At 44.8% G+C, this 24,909-nt stretch overlaps 1 protein-coding gene and 1 pseudogene across 9 annotated transcripts in view; both read left to right on the plus strand.

The window, feature by feature from the left end:
• The first annotated feature begins 1,830 nt into the window (after nt 1–1,830).
• SPATS2 (spermatogenesis associated serine rich 2) overlaps nt 1,831–24,909 on the plus strand; it is a 172,715-nt gene continuing 149,636 nt past the window's right edge. For 2 of the 9 annotated variants that reach the window (XM_073020704.1, XM_037997179.2), the window contains exons 1-2: nt 1,976–2,140; nt 6,151–6,213. The gene's annotated coding sequence lies outside the window, so the exon portion shown is untranslated. Of the gene's footprint in view, nt 2,141–6,150; nt 6,214–20,478; nt 20,564–24,909 lie in introns of all 9 variants that reach the window. The other 7 variants (XM_073020705.1, XM_037997178.2, XM_037997182.2 and 4 more) reach the window with 6 other exon arrangements.
• On the plus strand, nt 20,574–24,792 carry LOC103238271 (FGFR1 oncogene partner 2 homolog; annotated as a pseudogene).

The following is a 24,909-nucleotide window of genomic DNA, read 5'->3' on the forward strand; positions in this document are numbered from 1 at the left end:
ATACCCACTATCAAGTAAGTGCCAGTTTAGTGAATGAAAAGAAAGCAGACATTTGGATAATTTGCTTCTATTTGAACTTTTGAATGAAGACGCAATAGTAAGGAATATACAGTCCAGTGCCCTACCTAGCTGGATTAGTTAAGTCTTCTGCTTATCCAGATCAGTAAATTATATGGTTGGAGTAGATGAGACACTATTAACCAGAGGTCATTGGACTCCAGGGGATTTTTGAGCCCTTACCTCAAGCAAAGTTAAAAACCACAAGGATCAGATGGCTTGGCAAACCTCTACTATACTACTCAGTCATTGGAGTAGGATACCCTGTCATTGCAATAACATATGTGGAAACCAAAATGACATGTGCCTGTGGTGTCTAGCTATACACTAACACACACTCTCCAGCTTGTTGGTGCTTTTTCAGAGCCCCTTTGCTTGGCCCCAAAAGGTAAGATGGGAACAGATTCTAATAAATATATATATATATTTTTTGAGATGGAGGGTGGAGTGCAGTGGTGCAATCCTGGCTCACTGCAACCTCCGCCTCCTGAGTTCAGGTGATTCTCCTGCCTCAGCCTCCCGACTAGCTGAGATTACAGGCGTGTGCCACCACATCCGGCTAATTTTTGTATTTTTAGTAGAGACGGGTTTCACTATATTAGCCAGGCTGGTCTCGAACTCCTGACCTCAAGTGATCCGCCCGCCTCGGCCTACCAAAGTGCTGGGATTACAGACTTGAGCCACCGCGCCCAGCCCGATTCTAATGAATCTTTTCAATGCTGATTGTCTAAATCCCTCTGGCCCCTCTTAATAGACCCCGACCAGTCGACAGTGAAGTGAGTGCTTCATGCACGCAGAAAGGTGCACAAATACTAGTTAGTTCCAGCACCAGGGAGGTTGGGAGTCTGGCGTCGAAGACAGAGTATTTAACAGAAAAGAGTCCAAGGGCTGCGGGACCGACCAACATTGCGTAGAGGGGCTATGCTGACAGCTGGGTAGATTAGAAACCCGACTGACGAGGAACTGACTTGGGGAGCGTGCCGGGCGAACATCGCCAGGGCAGAGAACCCCCATCAGCTCCCGAGGTCATTCTTCCCGCGCCCCCACCGGCCTCTGCGCACTCTCCGGAGGCAGAGCGACCGCTCTGCCCGGAGGCCCCAGCGTTTCCCGCCATTGGAGACTCTGAAATTGCCTTTTGGAACAAAACTTGGGTCGGAAAGGAGGCGAAGGGAAAGCTGTGTGAAGTCCTCGATGCGGAAGAGTGAGCGGTGCCGTAGGGGGTAGCCCGAGTGGAAGCTTCCCGACCTGGACATTGAGCAAAAGCCGAGCGCTCGACTCCCCTCGCTGCGCCTGCGTTCGGCCACCTCCGGGAGAGTTTCGGCTCTTTCCGTCAGTTCAGCTCGGGCCCTCTATTCCCGGCGCTCGTCGGGCCCCTACCCGATGCCGCCGGGTACGAGCTGTTCTGCACGCGGACGCGAGCTCGAGTCCCACCCGTTTTCCCTTTGCATCTAGTTTGTCCCCGACCCCCTCCCAGAGTCTCTTCCCTTCCGCGGTAATTCCCAGTCTCCGGTGGCGCGCGAGCCTGCGGACGGTGCGAGACGCGAGGGACCGGGTCCCGAGAAGAGCGGTAACCCGACCGGTCGGAGCCCGCTTCTCGCCGCCGCGCGCCTCTCCTCGATCCCCTCGGTCTCCGGTGCGCGGGCCGTCTCGCAACTCCAGCTGCGCTCGCGCACCCGTTGGCTGCCACAGCCTCGAGCTTGGCGCGCCGGGTTCGCGCCGGCGCGAGTACGCGCCCTGAGCTCTGGCTGGCTGGCTGGCGCGCACGCGCCCGAGAGGGCTCCGGGGCGGGGCGAGCCGCTGCCCCGGCAAGGATCGAGGTGATCTGCTGGAGCTCCGGCCGCAGCCTTGATTCCCGGCCTGCGGAACGGCCCTGGAGAGAAGCGGGGAGGCGGTGGTGGGGGCGGGGCGGCGTCCGGCTCTGAGAGAACTGGGGGAGGAGCGCGGCGGCGGCGGCGGCGGCGGCGGCTCTAGAGGGAGAGGTGAAGGAGGGGGAGGATCTCTTTTCCTCTTCTCAGACCCGGGAGCGTCTGGGACGCGGAGCCCGGAGCTGGGGCGACAAGGCGATTGCGTGGGCCCCGGCTAGGTGAGACTGGGGGTGCTGGGTGGCGGGGTTGGCGGGGGCTCAGAGGGGCGCCGAGGTGCGGGGAGCGGGTTGAAGGAGGAAAAGGGGGGAGGGGGTAGTTGTTGGGGCCGGGGGACGGGAAGGAGGGGAATGTGAGCCCTTAGAGATCCGAAGTGCCCAGAAGGTGGAAGGTTCCTGGGGTATGTGGGGCGGCCGAGACACCCGTGTCCGAGTTGGGGAGTTTCCAGAGGGATAGGCCGGGGAAACAATGGAGTGTGTGGGGGGGGGGGGGACTCTGGCGTGAGCGTGTGTGGGGTATTGGATTTTAAGAAACAACGAGCGAGATAGAAAAGAATGAAAGAATAGGATCATTTGGGATGAGAAGTACAATGAATTGGGAATGCAGTGGGGATGCGTAAGGTCACCTCCGTGGGTGTCCGAGGTCCTTAGGATTCGGGGGCAATAATGAGATTTGAAAATAAGGGATAGAAGGGCGTTCTTGGAATTGAAGGGAGAGACGGAATGGAAAATAAGGCGGAGAGGCAGAGACATAAAATAGATGGGGTTAGGACTTGGATTAAAACAGAAAGGTAGATTCAGTCAGTTTTGGACTAGAGTGATATTTTTCTCATAATTCATCCAGAATGATTGGGTTCTTTTAGAAAGTGGATCTTTCTCAAGCTTGTCCTCTGCTAAGAAGTACAAACCGTTCTTTAAATAATTTGATTATCACTTGTCCATTTTATTGATAAAACATGCCTGTGATAGTTACTTCCCCTCTGTTTAGCAGGCTACTACTGTAAGTAATTTACCTATGGTTGATGAAGCAGGAGAGGACAGATCACCAAAAATATCTTGCTTTGAGTTAGGTCAGTGATAATGCAGAGTTCAGTGTTTTGGAGAGAACCAAAAGCTTGCTTGTTTTCAGTTTGACCAAAAGGCGATGGATAAAATTAAGTTATCTGTACTTTGTTAGAATTGCAATTTCTCCCTGAGAAATGTTCATGTACCATCTGCTACTGGTTTTATGTTTGCGGGAGAGAGTTGGGGTTCTGCCTTAAATTATTTCTTGATGTTAACTTCAGATAATCAGGCTGCCTCATACCTTCCAGTTTCAATTAAGGTGATTTGGGAATATTGTGGAAAAGTATCTCTGGGATTATGATCTTTGCATTTCCTTAATACTTGGATTTCCAGACCAAATTTGTGATGGTACTAGATAGAAAATTGCTGATTTTGAAATTGTAATGACTGTTGTGTGCTCATAAATAGTCCATGTTAAGCCTTTTATTTGTTGGGCATTACATTTTGCTGACTCATCTAAGATTTTTGGACATTCATCAGTTTATATTTCTCAGCTAGGTCTTGGATGGTAGCATTTAGGTTACTTTATAAAGGTCAAAAATATGATTTAAATTGTCACTTTTCTTAGATGTTATGAAAATTGAACAAAGCAAGAAGTGAGTGCAGTGTTCTCATTAGTGACAAAGTGCCTCTTTTTTTTTTTTTTTTTGAGATGGAGTCTTGCTCTGTTGCCCAGGCTAGAGTGCAGTGGCGTGATCTTGGCTCACTGCAACCTCTTTCTCCTGGGTTCAAGCGACCCCAGCCTCCTGAGTAGCTGGGATTACAGGTGCCCACCACCGCGCCTGGCTAATTTTTGTATTCTTAGTAGAGACAGGGTTTCACCATCTTGGCCAGGCTGGTCTCGAACTTCTGACCTTGTGATCCATCTGCCTTGGCCTCCCAAAGTGTTGGGATTACAGGTGTGAGCTGCTGCGCCCGGCCTCTTTTTTAACTGACCTCTTTCAGTGGGCTACTCAAGGTGCTAAGATTTTTTTGTATGTATTTTCTCATTTAATCCTCACAATTATTTCGTATTTTGTAAATTAAGAGATTAAATAATTTACTGAGGTCACAGAGCTAGTAAATAACAAAGCTTGATTCAGACCTAGGTGTATCGGATGCCTTTTTGAAAATCTTCACTGCCTGCTTGCTCTTTCTGCTTCACCCCCATCTTGGTTATAGTAAAGCAGCATGAACTGGTTGAAACTTGGGTCTGATAACTGTGATTTAGATGAAGATTAAGTTAGTAGGCTGTAGCCTACTCTGTAGAGTTCATTGAAAGTTTACTGCTCCTGTGATTTAACAAAGCTCTGAGATCCTGATAAATAGGGTTAAAAACATCTTTTTGCTAAGGATTTGTCTTGCGACCACACTTAGTTTTCTGTTTAGTCTTGTACTGCTGAGGTACTGTGCATACGTGGCACTCTTACTTGTAGAAGTCAAGACAGCCAGTTGTGGAGCCAAAACCAATTAACTCTGAAAAGCAATTGAAAACTGCTCAGTACTCAGGTGCCCTCCAAACACCTGTTGAGCCCACAATTGGTACTAGCATTACCTCTAAATATAGATATGATCCTCTTAGAAACCAGGAGTGAAACAGCTAGAACTGAGGGAAACAGCTGGGGCCTGAGGGAGGAGCCACAGGTTATAGCCAAAACATGAGCATAGCCCCTGGAGGCTAATCAGGCTAAGACAGGAGGGAATTTTCATTTGTTGAGCATTTATGTATTCAGACACTGAACTCAGTGTACATTTTTACCTTATCAGTTAGTTGTATTATCCTCATTTTTCAGATGAGGCTCAGAAGGACTAAAAGTAACTTACACAAAGTCACTTCATAATGGCAGTGAAGAAAGTTTGTGTATACTATTCTAAAAATTGCTGCTTTCAGTTTTCCATTGTAGGGTCACCATATTAAAGCTGGGAACTAAAAGTCAGTCTTTCAGATCTACCTGGCTTCTCTTATGTGTGTAACTGATTATTTCAGTCTTGCTGCTTTCATTGGAAACTGGAAGGAAAAGCTTGTATTTTTTGGATGTAATTGTTAGGAAGTACACAGTCCATTCATTATATTACCAAATGACCTGTAGAATATAATTCAGCTTCCTCAGTTGCTTAGTGTATATCTGCAGCAACATGAAAATAGCATGTCCATCCCTTCTCTTCTGGGATCTTCACTTTCAACAAAGTCATCTAGACTCTGGAGGATGACAGTGAAGCTTGCCTGTTAAAATTCTTCCACTTTTCTCAATATGTTTTTGCCACAAATGTTTGATGGTTGTTCTTGGTTATTTATTTATTTATTTTTTAGAGACGGGATCTCGCTATGTTGCCCAGTTTTGCCTCAAACTCCTGGGCTTAAATGATCTTCCCGCCTCAGATTCCAGAGTAGCTGGTATTTGCTAGTTTGTTTACTCCCCCAATCCCCCTCCCACCTGCCCAGAAAGGATCTCACTCTGTCACCCAGGCTGGAGTGCAGTGGTACAATCATGGCTCACTGTTTGACCACGCCCAGCTAACTTTTGTATTTTTTTGTAGAGTCAGGGTTTCGCTGTGTTGCCCAGGCTGGTCCCCAACTCCTGGGCTCAAGCAATCCACCCTCCTTGGCCTCCCAAAGTGTTGGGATTATAGCATGAGCCACCTCACCTGGCCTTTTTGTTTACTTAAAAAAAATTGTGGTGAACTATACATAGCAAAACATTTATCATTTTAACCTTTTTTTTTTTTTTTTTTTTTTTTTTTTTTTTGAGACGGAGTCTTGCTCTGTCGCCCAGGCTGGAGTGCAGTGGCCGGATCTCAGCTCACTGCAAGCTCCGCCTCCCGGGTTTACGCCATTCTCCTGCCTCAGCCTCCCCAGTAGCTGGGACTACAGGCGCTTGCCACCTCACCCGGCTAGTTTTTTGTATTTTTTAGTAGAGACGGGGTTTCACCGTGTTAGCCAAGATGGTCTCGATCTCCTGACCTCGTGATCCGCCCGTCTCGGCCTCCCAAAGTGCTGGGATTATAGGGTTGAGCCACCGCGCCCGGCCCATTTTAACCATTTTTAAGTGTATGGATCAGCAGCATTAAGTACATTCGCATTGCTGTGCAACCATCACCACCATCCATCTTGGGAACTTTTTTATTTTCCCAGACTGAAGCTCTGCACCTATTAGGCAATAACTCCTTGTTTCTCTTTCTCTACCCAGCTGCTGGCCACCGATATTCTACTTTCTGTCTCTATGAATGTGACTACCCTGAGTACCTCATATGTAAGTGGAATCATACAATATTTACTTTTTTGTGTCTGGTGTGTACCACTTAGCATATCTTCAGAATTCATCCATGTTGTAGCATATGTCAGAATCTCATTCCTTTTTAAGGCTGAATAATATTCCATCGTATGTACACACCACATTTTGTTTATCCATTCATTCTCAATGGACATTTGGGTTGCTTCTACCTTTTGGCTGTTGTGAATAATGGTGCTGTGAATTTTGGTGTATGAATCCACTTGTTCGAGTCCCTCTGTATTGGTCCATTCTCACATTGCTGTAAAAAAATACCTGAGACTGGGTAATTTATAAAGAAAAGAGGTTGAATTGGCTCATGGTTCTGTGGGCTGTACAGGAAACATAGCAGCTTCTGGGGAGGCCTCAGGAAACTTATGATCATGGCAGGAGGCAAAGGGAAAGCAGGCATGTCTAGGTGGCTGGAGCAGGAGGAAGAGAGAGAGGTGGGGGAAGTGCTACACACATTTAAACAACTAGATCTTGTGAAAACAACCCTAGGGGGCTGGCACTAACCCATTCATGAGAAACCACCCCAATGTTCCAGTCACCTCCCACCAGGCCCCACCTTCAACACTGGGGTTACAGTTTGACATGAGATTTGGTGGGGACACAGATCCAAACTATATCACCCTCCTTTCATTTTTTTTTTTTCTTCGATTTACACAGAAGTAGAATTGCTGGATCCTATGGTAATTCTATGTTTAGTTTTTTGAGTAGGCTTGGTTACTTTTATTTTTTATTTTTATTTATTTTATTTTTCCTTATTTGCTTTATAACATGTTTGGGTAAATTTATTTCAAAAATATCGTTTTCTGGAGATATTTTCTCAGGTCCATATTTTGACTCCGAATCTGAATACCATCTGCTTGTTTCTTTCCTTACAACAATCTAGGGCTCTTTCTCTTGCTCTAGTAACGTAATCACATCTGGCTTAGAAATGGAACTTCCCAGTGAGATCAGGTGGCTGTAGTTCTCCAACATCACATTCCTGTACAAGGTCCTCTGATCAGGCTGCAGACACTCCCACTCCTCCTGAGAGAAGTCAGTGGCCACATCCCTGAATGTCACTGATCCATGGACCATGTTTCTAGAATTACAAAATTTGGTCAATCTTCCTCTGGGTTCTTCTCCTTGACTTAAGCGTGCAGCAATAACACTCTCATCCTTCTGGTCCTTCTTTTGGATAATGGTACGACCAGCTATGTTGTCAACCCCCGGAGGCCGGAAGTGGAACCGTTGTATTTTTTATTTATTTTTTTGGAGACAGTCTTGTTCTGTCACCCAGGCTGGAGTGCAGTGGCACGATCTCAGTTCACTGCAACCTCTACCTCCTGGGTTTAAGCGATTTTCCTGTCTCAGCCTCCAAGTAGCTGAGACTACAGGCATGCACCACCACACCTGGCTAATTTTTGTAGTTTTAGTAGAGATGAAGTTTTGCCATTTTGACCAGGCTGATTCCGAACTCCTGGTCTCTAGTGATCCACCCGCCTCAGCCACTCAAAGTGCTGAGATTACATGTGTGAACCATTGTGGCCTGCTGAGGCTTGGTTACTTTTAAGTGGTGATTTTATCATAGGCTACCTGAAGGTAGCACTTGATGGTGCTTTCTCTATTGACTTTTTCTTAATTGCTAGCAGGACACTTAGGGTGGAAATGATTCAAAAGGAAATGTTTTACCCAGTTTTCTTGTATCCAGTGTGGAAGGAACCATTTGTTACATACAGTTCTTTCCAGTCATGTGCAAATATGGATGATCGTCTTAAGAATGCTGTATATGTTATCTGTCAAGATTTTTAGTACACTTTGCTGCCTTTGATTGAAATTTAGGGTACTTTTTTCATTTAAACATGTTTTACATGTATGAGCTGCTGCTTACTGCTTACCTTCTGTATCTTTCCGCATTCGATGAAAAAAAAATTTAGTGTCTGCTGTATGCTTTAAATATCAAGCAGATACCTGGAATACATAGAATAGAAAGTAAAATTGTTCGAAGTCATTTGGCTCCATTTTCTTTTTTTTGAGACGGAGTCTCACTCTGTCGCCCAGGCCGGAGTGCAGTGGCCGGATCTCAGCTCACTGCAAGCTCCGCCTCCCGGGCTCACGCCATTCTCCTGCCTCAGCCTCCCGAGTAGCTGGGACTACAGGCGCCCGCCGCCTCGCCCGGCTAGTTTTTTGTATTTTTTTAGTAGAGACGGGGTTTCACCGGGTTAGCCAGGATGGTCTCGATCTCCTGAACTCGTGATCCGCCCATCTCGGCCTCCCAAAGTGCTGAGATTACAGGCTTGAGCCACCGCGCCCGGCCTTTGGCTCCATTTTTTCTCCCTCCTTATACAGTATGCAAGCTGTAACATAATACTAAATATAATAGGTTGAAAGAGCTGCAGTGAACTGTCTCTTAGGATGAGCCTAGCCTCTCATTTCATCTTCTATTTTGTGAGTGTGTGTGTGTGTGTGTGAGAGAGAGATGGAGTTTTGCTTTTGTCTCCCAGTCTGGAGTGTAATGGTGTGATCTCATCTCACCACAACCTCCGCCTCCCAGGTTCAAGCGATTTTCCAGCCTCAGCCTCCTGAGTAGCTGGGATTACAGGCATGCGTCACTATGCCCGGCTAATTTTTTGTCTTTTTAGTAGAAACGGGGTTTCTTCATGTTGATCAGGCTGGTCTTGAATTCCGAACCTCGGGATTCACCCGCCTCGGCCTCTCAAAGTGCTGGGATTACAGGCGTGAGCCACTGCACTCAGCCTCCCATTGCATTTTCTAGATGTTACGTGGAGGTTAATTATCCCTGCATCTTGTTTCATGATATTGTTGGGTGACATAGCGACTTCAGGCTCATATGCCATTTTCTGGAAGCCTTATAGGAGACTTTGTGAGCTCTCACTTACTTTGGAGGTGGTCTGTCTGAAACCCAGTCCAATTGCCATTCAGTTGAATTGATTCTGAAATATTTCTAAAGATTTGACATTTGTGGGAGGCTGGGCATAGTGGGAGGCCACTTTCACCTCAGTCCTAGCACTTTGAGAGTCCAAGGTGGGAGAATTGCTTCAGACCAGGAGTTTGAGACCAGCTTGGGCAACATAGCAAGACCTTGTCTCTACAAACAATTAAAAAATTAGAGCTGGTCATGGTGACTCGTGCCTGTAATCCTAGCACTTTGGGAGGCCAGGGTGGGCGGATCATGAGGTCAGGAGTTCTAGACCTGCCTGGTCAATATAGTGAAACCCCATCTCTACTAAAAATACAAAAATTAGCCGAGCGTGGTGGCATGCGCCTGTAGTCCCAGCTACTTGGGAGGCTAAGGCAGAAGAATTGCTTGAACCCGGGAGGCAGAGGTTGCAGTGAGCCGAGATTGCCCCTCTGCACTTCAGGCTGGGTGACAGCGCCAGATTCCATCTCTAAATACATAAATAAATAAATAAGCAAGCAAGCAAGCAAGCAAGCTGGTCGTAGTGGCTGGCGCCTGTAGTCCTAGCTATTCTGGGGAGGCTGGGGCAGGATTGCTTGAGCCTAAGAGTTTGAGATTGTAGTGAGCTATGATCATGTCACTGCACTCCAACCTAAACAACAGAGACCCTGTCTCTAAACAATAATTAAAAAAAAATTTTTTTGAAGTTTATGAATGTTATTATTTTTTAATTTTTATTTTTTTTTGGAGACAGTGTCTTGCTCTGTCACCCAGGCTGGAGTGCAGTGGTGCCTTCATAGTTCACTGCATACTTGAACTCCTTGAACTCAAGTGATTTATCACCTCAGACTCCCCGGTAGCTAGGATTACAGGCACACACCATGGCACTCAGCTAGGTTTTAAATTTTTTGTAGAGACAGAGTCTTGCTTTATTGCCCAGGCTGGTCTTGAACATCTGGGTTCAAGTGATCCTCCTGCCATGGCCTTCCAAAGTGCTGGGATTACAGGTGTGAGCCACAGTGCCCAACTCACTTTATTATCTTTAGTCACTGGATATTAAGGATGGGCCAGAGGCCAGCATTTACTCTCCCATGTTCACATCTACCATGGCAGCCTATAGGAATGGGTTCCTGAAATATATACCATCTTCTATACAGATTCTTCAGTAGCTGCAGGCCCTTGAAACATTCTGCAGGGTTTGAGGATATAGCCATTACTTAAAGGTAACTTCTGTAGCCATTGGCCTATGACTAATTTGTGGTTAAGACATAAGTTGAAGGCTGGGTGTGGTGGCTCACGCCTGCAATCCTAGCACTTTGGGAGGCCGAGGCGGACAGATCACTTGAGGTCAGGAGTTCAAGACCAGCCTGGCCAACATGGTGAAACCTCATCTCTACTAAAAATACAAAAATTGGCCGGGTGTGTTGGTGCATGCCTGTAATCCCAACTGCTCAGGAGGCTGAGGCAGGAGAATCACTTGAACCTGGCAGGCGGAGGTTGCAGTGAGCCGAGATTGTGCCACTGCATTCCAGCCTGGGAAACAGCGAGGCTCTGTTTCAAAAAAAAAAAAAAAAAAAAAAAAAGACATAGGTTGATTGGAGGTTTTGGGGGATCTCCAAGGGTTACACAGGGATTCTTATTGGTCCAAATCCTATAATAAATAACAACCTTGGATTGCTGGTAAGAAGGATGATTTTTACATTACTTAATTAGCAAGATGTATGATTACTAGTTGTGGAGTGTGTGTGTGTGTGTGTGTGTGTGTGTGTGTGTGTGTGTGGGGTGGTCTTTAGAATTTGCTAAAGGGTATTAGGACAGAGGAGAAGGATGTTTGTGATTAGGCCATTATATGATTATGAATGAGCCAGGATAGATAAGTAAATATCTTTTGTACTTGAAGATGCTGCCAATGATATTACTTCTTACTGATCTGGGTAGGACTGAAAAGACCAAGTTGTAAAACCTGCAGTCTTTCCTATCTTAAATGACTTGCTGTTGTTTTAAGGCTACCCTCTGTAGTTGAGCAGTACTTTTCCTTACATTATCCACTTGGTCTCTGATCATAGCATGTCAGTATGGTTAGCCCACTTCTGGCTCTTCCTGGCCTACTATTAAAAATGGTTCAAAATGTACATTAGTGTGTGGCAGAAGTGACTCTTCTGCTTACCTTGTTTGGATATCTAGTTACATTTTTATAGTAAATTGCTCTTGTAATCTACCTGTATGTCCTGCAGGAGCCCTTCGTATAGCATTTCTTCATAAGGGGCTTTGTGACATGTGATGAAAACAGTTAAACTCATCTGTGATAACTAATGTAATGATGGGAAGTTAAAGTATTGTAGCTGAATGGTAGGTGGGACATAGCACTGCAGATGAAGCCAGTAATTTGGCTTAAACTTTGTTTGTTTTTTTTTTTTTTGAGACAGGGTCTTGCTCTGTCTCCTAGGCTGGAGTGCAGTGGCACAATCTTGGCTCATGGCAACCTCCGCCTCCCTGGGCTTAAGTGATCCTCCTGCCTCAGCCTCGCAAGTAGCTCGCCATCTGGTACTGCTAATTTTAAAATTTTTTATAGAGACGGGGTCCAGGCTGGTCTCAAACTCCTGGCCTCAAATGATCCTTCCATCTCGGCCTCCCAAAATGCTTGGATTACAGGCATGAGCCACTGCACCTGGCCTGATTTTTTTTGTTTTGTTTTGTTTTTGCAACGGAGTTTCACTCTGTCGCCCATGCTGGAGTTCAATGGCGCAATCTTGGCTCACTGCAACCTCCGCCTCCCGGGTTCAAGTGATTCTCCTGCCTCAGCCTCCCGAGTAGCTGGGATTACAGGTGCCCACCACCACACCCAGCTAATTTTTTGTATTTTTAGTAGAGACGGGGTTTCACTATGTTGGCCAGGCTGGTCTTGAACCCCTGACCTCAGGTTATCCGCCTGTCTCAGCCTCTCAAAGTGCTGGGATTACAGGCGTGAGCCACCATGCCTTCCCCTGATTTCTTTTAAGTCAGGGTCTTGCTCTGTCCCTCAGGTTGGAGTGCAGTGATGTGATCATGGCTCTTTGCAGCCTCCAAATCCTGGGCTCAAGTGATCCTCCCACATCAGTATTCCTAGTAGCTAGGACTACAGGCTCGTGCCACCATGCTCTGCTAATTTTTAAATTTTTTTATAGAGACAGGTCTTGCTATGTTTCCTAGGCTGGTCTTGAATTCCTGGCCTCAAGCAGTCCATAGGCTTTGGCCTCTCAAAGTGCTGAGATTACAGGTGTGAACTGTTGCACCTGGCCGGTGTTTTGTTAATCTTTTTTTTTTGTATTGAGATGGAGACTCACTCTATCGCCCAGGCTGGAGTGCAGTGGTGCGATCTCAGCTCACTGCAACCTGTGCTGCCCGGATTCAAGCAATTCTCCTGGGATTACGGGCTCCTGCCACTGCGCCTGGCTAATTTTTGTATTTTCAGTAGAGACGGGTTTCACTGTCTTGGCCAGGTTGGTCTTGAACTCCTGACCTTGTGAGCCACCTGCCTCGGTTTCCCAAAGTGCTGGGATTACAGGCATGAGCCACCATGCCCAGCCCTGTGTTTCATTAATCTTATCAGCACACACGAGGTTTTCTTTCTTCTTTTCTTTTTTTTTTTTGTTCATCTAGAATATACACACTAGACACACTAGGTTTGAGATGGTTGTCTGACTTCTTAAGTTGATAATGCTTTAAACAAGGCTTAGTTGGTTAATCGTTTTCACCTCTGTTATTACTCAAAGGTTGTATTGTATCTAGAAATTTTTAAAGTTGATATTTGGCATTTGTCATTAGACTACCAGTCCATAATGTTATGATGATCCTATAAATTAGACTACAGGATATTATTATATGATGTTATTGTAATTTGGGAGCATAGGGAATAATGCATGACAATGACTACTGAATGTGTATTTGGTCTCTAGCCTGATGAAAAAGCTCCTGAAAAAAGGAAGGATATTTGGTACTTTCATCCTGATTACTTGTTACCTGAAATCTTTAACATTTCAGCAAGATTAAGTAGAATTATATTCAATTTTTATATGATTACATTTTTCATTGGGCAGTGAAAATGAGAACACATCATCCTTTCACACTGTACTGGCTAATTATTTCCATTGTGAAATAGCCCCAAGTATATTATTAACCTTTTTGGCAGCTGAAGTTTCTGATGCCTGAAATGTGTATCTACTGAATGGTGTTAGTTATGATCAGGCCAGTATTGATAGCATAGTTATAATATTTCTATGTATAATATGATCAGGCCAATATTGATAGTATAGTTATTTTTATGTATATTTCCAATATTATTCTTTTAACTTATTGAAATAGGGAAGCTGTATGAGATGTTAGTTAAAGCACAAGCCATTGAGTACACAAATCTGGCTTTGAGTCTACTCCCCTACCTACTCCCTTGGTCAAGTCATTTAATTTCTCTGAGTTTATGTTTCTGTATCAGTAAAATGGATGCAGTAGTAATCCCTACTATAGGGTTGTCATGGTTATTGGATTTTGTTTATTTATTTTTTGAGACAGAGTCTTGCTCTTGACACCCAGGCTGGAGCGCGATGGCACGATCTCAGCTCACTGCCACCTCCAGCTCCAGGGTTCAAGCGATTCCCCTGCCTCAGCCTCCTGAGTAGCTGGGTTTATAGGTGCTCGCCACCACGCCTGGCTAATTTTTGTATTTTTAGTAGAGATGGGGTTTCACCATGTTGGCCAGGCTGGTCTCAAACTCCTGACTTCGTGATCCACCCGTCTCGGCCTCCCAAAGTGCTGGGATATTTATTTTGAATTAATCTTTATTTTATTTTATTTTAGTTTATTCTTCTTTTGAGACGGAGTCTCACTCTGTCACCCAGGCTGGAGTGCAGTGGCTCGATCTCGCAACCTCCACCTCCCAGTTGCAAGCGATTCTCCTGCCTCAGCCTTCTGAGTAGCTGAGACTACAGGCGCGTGCCTCCACACCCGGCTAATGTTTTGTATTTTTTAGTAGAGACAGGTTTCGCCGTTTTAGCCAGTATGATCTCTATCTCCTGACCTCGTGATCTGCCTGCCATTGCCTCCCAAAGTGCTGGGATTACCGGCGTGAGCCACCGTGCCTGGCCAATTTTATTTTTTTTTGAGACAGGGTCTAGCCCTGTCACCTAGGCTAGAGTGCAGTGGCATGATCATGGCTTAATGCAGCCTCGACCTTCTGGGGTCAAGCAATCCTCTTGCCTCTGTCTCCCAAGTAGCTGGGACTACAAGTAGATGCCATCATGCCTGGCTAATTTTAAAATTTTTTGTAGAGACAAGATCTTGCTGTGTTGTACAGGCTGGTCTTGAACTCCTGGGCTCAGCTATCCTCCGGCTTCAGCCTCCCAAAGTGCTGGGATTACAGGCATGAGCCTCTCTGCCCATCAGATTTTATTTTATTTTTTTTGAGATGGAGTCTCCCTCTGTCAACCAGGCTGGCGTGCAGTGGCAGGATCTCGGCTCACTTCAACCTCCGCCTCCCGGGTTCAAGCGATTCTCCTGCCTCAGATTCCTGAGTAGCTGGGGTTACAGGCATGCGCCACCAGGCCTGGCTAATTTTTTAAAATGTTTTTAGTAGAGACAGGGTTTCACCATGTGTTGGTCAGGCTGGTCTTGAACTCCTGACCTCATGATCTGCACACCTCGGCCTCCCAAAGTGCTGGGATTACAGGCGTGAGCCCCTGCGTCTGGCTCCAGATTTTATGTTTGAGTTGAAATTCATATAACATAAAATTAACCGGCCAGGCATTGGTGACTCACGCCTGTAATCTCAGCACTTTGGGAGGCCAAGGCAGGTGGATTACGAGGTCAGGAGATTGAGACCATCCTGGCTAACACGGTGAAACCCTGTTTCTCCTAAAAATACAAAAAAAATTAGCCGGGTCTGGTGGTGGGCGCCTGTAGTCCCAGTTACTCAGGAGGTTGAGGCAGGAGAATGGCATGAACCCGGGAGGCGGAGGTTGCAATGAACCTAGATCGTACCACTGCACTCCAGCCTGAGCGACAGAGCGAGACTCCATCTCAAAACAAAACAAAACAAAAATTAACCATTTTGTGCCTACAACCATCACCTCTATCTAGTTCAAATTTTTTTTTTTTTTTTTTTTTTTTTTTGAGACAGAGTCTCACTCTGTTGCCCAGGCTGGACTGCAGTGGCACGATCTCTGCTCACTGCAATCTCCACCTCCCGGGCTCAAGTGATTCTCCTGTCTGAGCCTCCCAAGTAGCTGGGACTACAGGCACATGCCACCACACCTGGCTAATTTTTGTATTTTTAGTAGAGATGGGGTTTCAGCATATAGGTCAGGCTGATCTTGAACTCCTGACCTCAGGTGATCTGCCGTCCTTGGCCTCCCAAAGTGCTGGGATTTGTAGGCATGGTCTACCATGCCTGGCCGATTTCAGAACTTTTTCATCGCCCCCAAAGGAGACCCTATATTCATTAAATATTTACTCTTTATTTCCTCCTCTCATTTCTGGCAACCACCGATTTGCTTTCTATGTGGATGTACCTATTCTGTATATTTCATATAAATGGAATCACACAATGTATGACCTTTTATGTCTGGCTTTTCTGACATAGCATAATTTTGAGGCTTAACCACTGGTCTTATGTATCAGAACCTCATTCCTCTCTCTCTCTTTTTTTTGAGACAAAATCTCACTCTGTTGACCAGGCTGGAGTGTAGTGGTGTGATTACAGCTCTCTGCAGCCTCAAACTCAAGTGAACCTCCCACCTCAGCTTCCCAAAGTGCTGGGATTACAGGCATAAAACACCATGCCTGACTGAGAACCACATTCCTCTTTATGACTAAATACTACTCCGTTGTTTGGATATACTACTCTGCCTGCAATGCCTTCCAAGTCATTTTAAAAAATCTGTTTATCGGCCGAGCACAGTGGCTTACACCTGTAATCTCAGCACTTTGGGAGGCTGAGGAGGGTGGATCACCTGAGGTCAGGAGTTTGAGATCAGCCTGGCCAACATGGTAAAACCCTACCTCTGTTAAAAATACAAAAATTAGCCAGGCATGGTGGCATGTGCCTGTAATCCCAGCTATTCGGGAAGCTGAGACAGGAGAATCACTTGAACCTGGGAGGCAGAGGTTGCAGTGAGCTAAGATGGCACCAACCTGGGAGACCGAGCAAGACTCTGCCTCAAAAAAGAAAAAAAAATTGTTTGTCTATTGATGGTTAGTTGTATCTTTTCCACCTTTGCCTATTGTGAATAAGGTTACTCTGAATATTCATGTATAGTATTTGTTTGAATACCTGTTTTGAGTTCTTTTGTGTCTATACCTAAAAGTGGAATTGCTGGGTCATATAGTAATTCTTTTTTTTTTTCCTCAAAAGCTGGTGTCATAGTGTACATATAGTAATTCTATGTTTAACTTTTTGACAAACCATCATACAGTTTTCCATAGCGGCTGTACCATTTTACATTCCTACCAGCAGCGTATGAGGATTTTGATTTCTCCACATCCTTGTCAACATTTGTTGTTGTTGTTGTTTTTAATTTTAGCCATCCTGGTAGATGTGAAGTGGTATCTCATGCTTTTTATTTGCATTTCTCTAATGACTAGTGATGTTGAACATCTTTTCATGTGCTTGTTGGCCATTTGTATATCTTCTTGGAGAAATGTCTATTAAGTCCTTTGCCCATTTTCAAATTGGATTGTCTTTTTGTTGAATTATGACTATTGAATTTTAATTGCTATAAAACACTCCATGAGTACATGTAGCATGCACTCAATAACTATTAGCTAATACTATAGTTGTAATTATTTTTGCCACATGTGGCCTGAATTGGAAGGAAATTTTGCCTAGTTTTTCCAAGTAGGAGTGGAGAGGCAACAAAACCTATGTTTATGGTCAATAAAGATTTGACTCTATCAGTGTTGATACTTTGCTTTTAATTGATGCTCTCAAATCAATAAATTAGAAACATGTATACATAAAATCAGTTTATCTTTGGCAGAAATCAGTATATTATCAATGTTTAATTAATTCCTAAGAATTAATGGCAATAGTGACTCTAGTTTTAGCTGAAATTTAGATCATCTTTCTTCATTCTGCCCTGTTATGAGACATTTGCTATAATTGCCACAATGAGAATTTTTTGAAAACTGGGTCAGAGAAGCCTACTTTTTACATTTAATAGTATGCGATTTATGTATTATCATTGTTTTATGCTTATTGCATCTTGGTTTTATGGGGTGTTCAAAAGAAGATGGATGAGAATAGGCGATCCAAAGTAATTATTTAGAATTTTATCCTCCAGTCAGGATTGAACCATCTTGAACTGATGAATATATTCTTCCAGGTTTATAGGTAGACATGCCATTTCATTATATCATGATTTGGAGTCAGACAGTAGCTTTTAAGCAGAATAAACAGCCATATGTAAGTCTAAATTTGGTTATTTTCTTTGAATAAGCAGTGGAAACTGTATGCATTCAGAAACTGGTGATTATTCAGATATCTTCTGAAGGTCCTCTCTCCCTGTGCTCCGCAGCTTTGTCCTGAACTCTCCTGTCTCTTGCGGTGCCTCTGTGCCTTTACCTATTCTGTGAACTCTGCCTGCAGTGCCTTCCAAGTCAGTTGGTGACTCCTCAAACATCACTGAAGTCTTTCGGGTGGATGCAAATGCTGCTTTTAGCCATTAAAATGTGTTTCATACTTTCACAATAGTTCTTGTCCTAGTGTAGTTTTAAAAATGCACTTAAAAATTTTTAAAGCAGTGCATGCATGCAGTAAACAAAATTGGACAGTACAGAAATAAATGGTGAAGACAGTCTACCAGTTTTCTTCCCCATGGATAGCACTTTCCCTTTTGTATCCTTCGAAAAATATTTTGTGCTGATACAAGAATTTTTATACTGTATGAAGTGCTTATTCATCTTATCTTTCACTTCAGGGTAATTTATGAATAATGAAAAAATTCAAGCATTATAGAAATGTAGAGTGTGTGAAGCAAAAGTTCCCCTTTACCTTGATCCCTAACACTAGCCCTTTCCAAATAACACTGTCCTAATTAACATTACTCTCTCCAGAAGTAACCTCTGTTATAAGCCTTGTGCGTGCCTTCAGATTGTTCTGCTTACACTTACGCCTATTTAAAAGTGTATGTTTTCGTATTTTTTTTGTTTGTTTGAGAGTGTTTCGCTCTTGTTGCCCAGCTGGAGTGCAATGGCGCGATCTCAGCTCACCGCAACCTCCACTTCCCAGGTTCAAGCAATTCTCCTGCCTCACCCTCCCAAGTAGCTGGGATTACAGGCATGTGCCACCATGCTCAGCTAATTTTGTATTTTTAGTGGAGTCAGGGTTTCTCCATGTTGGTCAGGCTGGTCTGGAACTCCCGACCTCAGGTGATTTGCCTGCCTCAGCCTCTCAAAGTGCTAGGATTACAGGTGTGACCCACCACGCCAAGCCCATTCATTTCTTTAATAAAGTTTTACTGAGTGCCTACTATGAGCCAGGTACATAAGAGTAAACTAAGCATGAAAATTCTTGCCTGAATGCAGCTTATATTCTAGTGGAGAGGGCAGATATTAAGTGAAGGAGTGAACTGTTTAGTGTTTCACGGGGTAATAAATGGTATTTCCAAAAAAAAAAAAACAACAAACCACCCCACCAAAGGAGGGGGAGACTGTGTGAGCATGTAAGTATATAAATGTGTGTGTGTGTTTGTGTGTGTGATAGAGATGGAGAGAGATACAGATTCAGATGTAGTGAGGGAAGGCCTTGTTGAGAACTAATATTTGAGGAAAGATCTAAAAGTTGTCTGATTCTCTTTTCTTCCTCATACCTCACATCAAATATATCTCCAATTCCTGTTGATTTAATCTTCAAAATATATCTGCAGCCCACCCATCAAGTAGGTGGATTGAATTGGCAGTGGGAGTTTGTGAAGATTTTCTTCTGATTGTTTTAATATTCTCAGTGAATTAGGAAATAAAGTGCTCAGCCGAGAGTGAGGATGAGGAGGGTGATGGAGGTTTGTGTAAAGAGGAAAAGGTGTGAAATTGTTTAGGAGAATGGGAGAATGGCTGCAGTAGGGAAATATTTTGTATGATTGCCAGGGAGCATTGAGAGCCTCTTGAGGTTCGCAGTTACAATTTTGTTTTTTTGCTTTTTTTTTGAGACAGAGTCTTGCTCTGTCTCCCAGGCTGGAGTGCAGTGGTGCAATCTCACTGCAACCTCTGCCTCCCAGGTTCAAGTGATTCTTGTGCCTCAGCCTCCCAAGTAACTGGGATTGCAGGTGCATGCCATCATGCCTGGCTAATTTTTGTATTTTTTTTTTTTTTTTTTTTAGTAGAGTCGGGGTTTCACCATGTTGGCCAGGCTGGTCTCAAACTCCTGACTGCAAGTGATCCGCCTGCCTCGGTCCTCCAAAGTGCTGGGATTACAGGTGTGAGCCACCATGCCCAGCCTGTGGTTATTTATTTATTCTGCTCTGTCTCCCAGACTGGAGTGCAGTGGCGCAATCTTGGCTCACTGCAACCTCCACCTCCTTGGTTCAAGCCATTCTCCTGCCTCAGCCTCCCAGTAGCTTGGATTACAGGCACGTGCCATCATGCCCAACTAATTTTTGTATTTTTAGTAGAGATGGGGTTTCACTGGGCCAGGCTGGTCTCAAACTCCTGACCTCAGGTGTTCTGCCTGCCTTGGCCTCCCAAAGTGCTGGGATTATAGGTGTGAGCTACCATGCCTGGCCTTTGTGGTTATAAATTTAAAGTGAGATCAGTCAGTATGGTTTATTTCCTCCAGCTGTATTCAGCTGCAGGGATGTAAATTTGGAGTGGATTTAACCAGGGAGGGGTTTTGCCAATATAGCCGAACAAAGCAGGAGAAGGGCAAGGGCAAGGGATAGAGGGTACCTGTGTATGCAAGGTAGTGGTATAACATACTGTGGAATTCAAACCAGGTAAGGAGGGGAGGACATGAAGTGGCTAAGAGATGGTGAAAAGATGGGAGAAGCAGTGGATGGAAGGTCCTGGTGGGATCAGAAGCTGCTGGAGTTTGGGTATGTGAGAGACTGAACCATGAAGATAGTGGGTCATTGTTGGACAGTGGGAGATAATTGATATTGTGAAAGCATGATCATGGGCTGAGGGGGTGAAGGACAAGATCAGTGGAGGTGAGAAATGTAAAGAACTGAGACAAGGAATTCAGAGAGAGAGGGTATGGAAAGATTATCTTTGTGAAATCACTGAGAGTTAAGATAGTAGTATAGAAAGTCACAGTAAGCCAGGTAATGCGTAATAGGATTTTCATAGGATATTCAATGTAATGTTTTGTGTTTTTTTAGGGAATAAGGAGGGAGACAGATTTGGAAACATCTGTGAGGAGCAAGGAGGACATTTACCTCACCCCCAGGTCCAGTGGTATGAGAGGTATGGGGAAGGTAACTTATACCACTTTAGGGCCTCAGAGGCCAGTGTGGCCCCAGAGGAGAACCAGCTTTTAATTAGAGCAAGAAGTTAAAGGGAATATTCAGAGAAGTTGCTGAAAATGTAGGGAACAGTAGAAGCAGAGAGGTGGGTGACACATGGAGACAGAGCTAGAGATATGCAGAACAGTGTGGGGATTAGAATGTGGGAGATGAGGCCGGGCGTGGTGGCTCATGCCTGTAATCCCAGCACTTTGGGAGGCTGAGGTGGGTGGATCGCCTGAGGTCAGGAGTTTGGGACCAGCCTGACCAACTTGGTGAAAACCCATCTCTACTAAAAATACAAAAATTGGCCAGGCGCGGTGATGTGCTCCTGTAATCCCAACTACTCAGGAGGCTGAAGCAGGAGAATCACTTCAACCTGGGAGGTTGAGGTTGCAGTGAGCTGAGACTGCGCCACTGCACACTCTAGCCTGGGCAACAGAACTAGACTGTGTCTCAAAAAAAAAAAATAATAATAATAATGTGGGAGATGAGAGATGTGGGAATCTGGGGCTTCTTTGATGGACAGCATAAGCAGAGATAAAGAACCTGAAGAGATTAGGCCTGGTGGAGAGCAGGCAGGCACTGGAGGTGAGGGTGGGAGTGTCGGGAGGGAGCAGGGGCGTTCTTACCTAGATCCCCTGCTGACACACCTGTTCATGATGGAGAGGAGTATCTCACTCCAGGTGTAAGCGGTTCTCTTTTTTTTTTTTTTTTTGAGACGGAGTCTCGCTCTGTCGCCCAGACTGGAGTGCAGTGGCCGGATCTCAGCTCACTGCAAGCTCCGCCTCCCGGGTTTATGCCATTCTCCTGCCTCAGCCTCCCGAGTAGCTGGGACTACAGGCGCCCACCACCTCGCCCGGCTAGTTTTTTTGTGTGTGTATTTTTTAGTAGAGACGGGGTTTCACCGGGTTAGCCAGGATGGTTTCGATCTCCTGACCTCATGATCCGCCCATCTCGGCCTCCCAAAGTGCTGGGATTATAGGCTTGAGCCACTGCGCCCGGCCAGTGGTTCTCTTTTGATAAATCCTGTGGGCTCTCTCTTTATGATCACATATTAATGCCTTTTGCTTTTAAGCATTTATTTTTTTTTTGAGGTAGGGTCTTGCTATATTATAACCCAGCCTGGCTTCAAACTTATGGGCTCAAGCAATCATCCTGCCTCAGCCTACTGGTAGCTGGAACTACAGTTGTGCACCACTGTGCCTGGCTTTTTCACTTTAAGTCTTTTTGTCTGTGTTACTAATATTAATGAATGAATACCAATAAGATTTTTTGTTTTTTTGTTTTTTTTTTGAGATGGGGTCTTGCTCATTGCCCAGGCTGGAGTGCAGTGGCGCGATCTTGGCTCATTGCAAGCTCCGCCTCCCGGGTTCATGCCATTCTCCTGTCAGCCTCCCGAGTAGCTGAGACTACAGGCGCCCGCCACCGCGCCCGGCTAAGTTTTTGTATTTTTAGCAGATACGGGGTTTCACCGTGTTAGCCAAGATGGTCTCGATCTCCTGACCTTGTGATCCGCCCGCCTCGGCCTCCCAAAGTGCAGGGATTACAGGCGTGAGCCACCGCGCCCGGCCAGATTTTTTGATTAACGTTTGTATAGCACATTTTTTTAAAACCATCTTTTAAATTGTCAGCCCTCTGACTTGGTAAGCTGTACATAGTTGTATTTCAAAAATCTGATTGTCTTGATAAATGTAATCTTTTCATATTTAATGTGATTACTGATAGTTTAGACTTATTTCTGCTGTTTTCATTTATACATGTTTTTTGAACCACACTTTTTTTTTTTTTTTAATATATATTTTTTTCCCCTGACAGGGTCTCTCTCTGTCGCCCTGGCTGGAGTGCAGTGGTGCAATCATGGCTTACTGCAGCCTCAAACTCCTGGGCTCAATCTATCCTCCTGCCTCAGCCTTCTGAGCAATTGGGACTACAGGCATGTGCCACAATGCTGGACTAATTTTTGTATTCTTTGTAGATACGGGGTTTTGCCATGTTACTCAGGCTGGTCTTGAACTTCTGGCCTCAAGTGATCCACCTGCCTCAGCCTCCCAAAGTGCCAGGATTACAGGCATGAGCCACTGTGCCTAGCCTTGAACCACACTTTTTTTTTCTTTTTCCTTTTTTTTTTTTTTTTTAGAGACTCTTTTTTTTTTTAGGTCACACTCTCTTGCCCAGGCTGGAGTGCAGTGGCATAATCCTAGCTCACTTCAGCCTCAACCTCCCAGGCTCAAGTGATCTTCCCTCTTCAGCTGTACCACTAGGCCCAGCTAATTTAAATTTTTTTTTGTAGAGATGGAGTCTCACTATGTTGGCCAGGCTGGTCTTGAACTCCTGGTCTCAAGCAGTCTTCTCACATTGGCCTCCGAAAGTGTTGGGCTTACAGGTGTGAGCCACGGTGACCACACTTCTTATTTGCATTCTGTTGTATATATGGAGTTCTTTTTTCTTCTGATTTTTAAGTTGAACATTCTATTTCTCTGTTTAGTAGTTAACTGTTAAATTTTTAACATGCATGCTTACTGAAGTCCACGATTAATATCTTTGCCTTCCTGAATAATTCAGGAACCTCAGAATACTTTTAAGTTGGAAGGGCCCCGCTTCGCCTTCTTGCGCAAAGCTGCTAGTGGTCGGCTCTGCCCACCGTAACAGGAGGAAGGAATTCTCGCAAGGCTGGAGTCCTCCGGGCGCGCCTGTCGGAGGCGGTTGGCAGAGGTGTCTCCCCAATCCGGTGATGGGGCTGAACGCTACTGGCTTCATGGCCACCCCTCCGCTGCCTCCATCTGGTTCAGCGTCTGTTTGCTGAGGAGGCGGACTAGGGGCGCAGAGTCTGTTCCCTTGGGTGCATAGGTCCGGGTTGATAGAGGCTTTGAGTCCTCATCACCACAGCTGACGGCTCCGAGGGACTAAGCAGGATATATCTTTAGAAATGAGTTGCACAATTGATAAGGCATTTGCTGATGCTAAAACTCTTGTTGAAAGATTAAGAGATCACAACGATGCAACAGAGTCTCTGATTGAGCAAACCACAGCTCTCAACAAGCGAGTAGAAGCCATGAAACAGTATCAGGAAGAAATTCAAGAACTTAATGAAGTCACAAGACATCCGCCATGGTCCACATTAGTTATGGGAATCCAGCAAGAAAGCAGACATATCAGAGAATTGCAACAAGAAACAAAAGAATTGCGTACATCCCTGGAAGAACATCAGTCAGCCTTGGAACTTATAATGAGCAAGTATAGACAACAATTTTTTTTTTTTTTTTTTGAGGCGGAGTCTCCCTCTGTTGCTCAGGCTGGAGTGCAGAGGCACAATCTCGGCTCACTGCAAGCTCTGCCTCTCAGGTTCACCGAGTAGCTGGGACTACAGGCCCCTGCCACCACGCCCAGCTAATTTTTGTATTTTTTAGTAGAGACGGGGTTTCACCTTGTTAGCCAGGATGGTCTCGATCTCCTGACCTCGTGAGCCACCGCGCCTGGCCGATAACAAATGTTTAGATTGCTACTGGCTAGCAAAAAAGATGATCCAGGAATAATAATGAAGTTAACAAGAGCAGCACTCCAAGGAACTGCAAGCACATGTTGACCAGATAACTGAAGTGGCAGCAGTAATGAAGAAAGCCATTGAAATTGACCAGCAACAGGGTTGCAAGGAACAAGAACTAGTATTTCAACTTGAACAAGAAAACAAAGGCTTGAGAGAGATCCTTCAAATAACTCGAGAATCATTTTTGAGCCTAAGGAAAGATGATGTGTCGGAAAGTACTTTGTCAGCATTAGTGACCAACAGTGACTTGAGTCTGAGGAAGAGCTGAAGAGCTTCTGAGTCTGTGAGCTGCTTACATGGCTCCAAATGGTCAAATAAGTGAATTCATGAATGAATGAACAGAAAATTCAATCCTTTATTTTTTTCTCTTTAAATATGTACAGTGCACTGGCTATGAGATAGCAACAAAGATGCATAGTTAATGGTCATAGACTTTATTCCAAAACATAATTGGAAAATAGAAACTGAGCCATTGCCAATTGGTAAAAAAATGAAAGGTTTTCACAGTGACTACTGAATACACCAAGACTACTGAATACACCAACTTTTGGCCATGCTGCTGACTTTCTGGGTGATTAATTAGGTAAACTTGAATATTCCCAATAAATGTTTGAGATTCATAAAATTATACCAATTTAAAAATACAAAGTTTTGCCACTGTTTTGTGAACGGAAGATTTGCATGCTATCCTTCATCCTTATTTGGTGTCAAAGTTAATACGAAGTTTATGTACCATGAGACTTCAGCTTTAGTGATTGCCT

This window comes from Chlorocebus sabaeus, chromosome 11 (assembly GCF_047675955.1).
Source record: "Chlorocebus sabaeus isolate Y175 chromosome 11, mChlSab1.0.hap1, whole genome shotgun sequence".
Classification (NCBI taxonomy): Eukaryota; Metazoa; Chordata; class Mammalia; order Primates; family Cercopithecidae; genus Chlorocebus; species Chlorocebus sabaeus.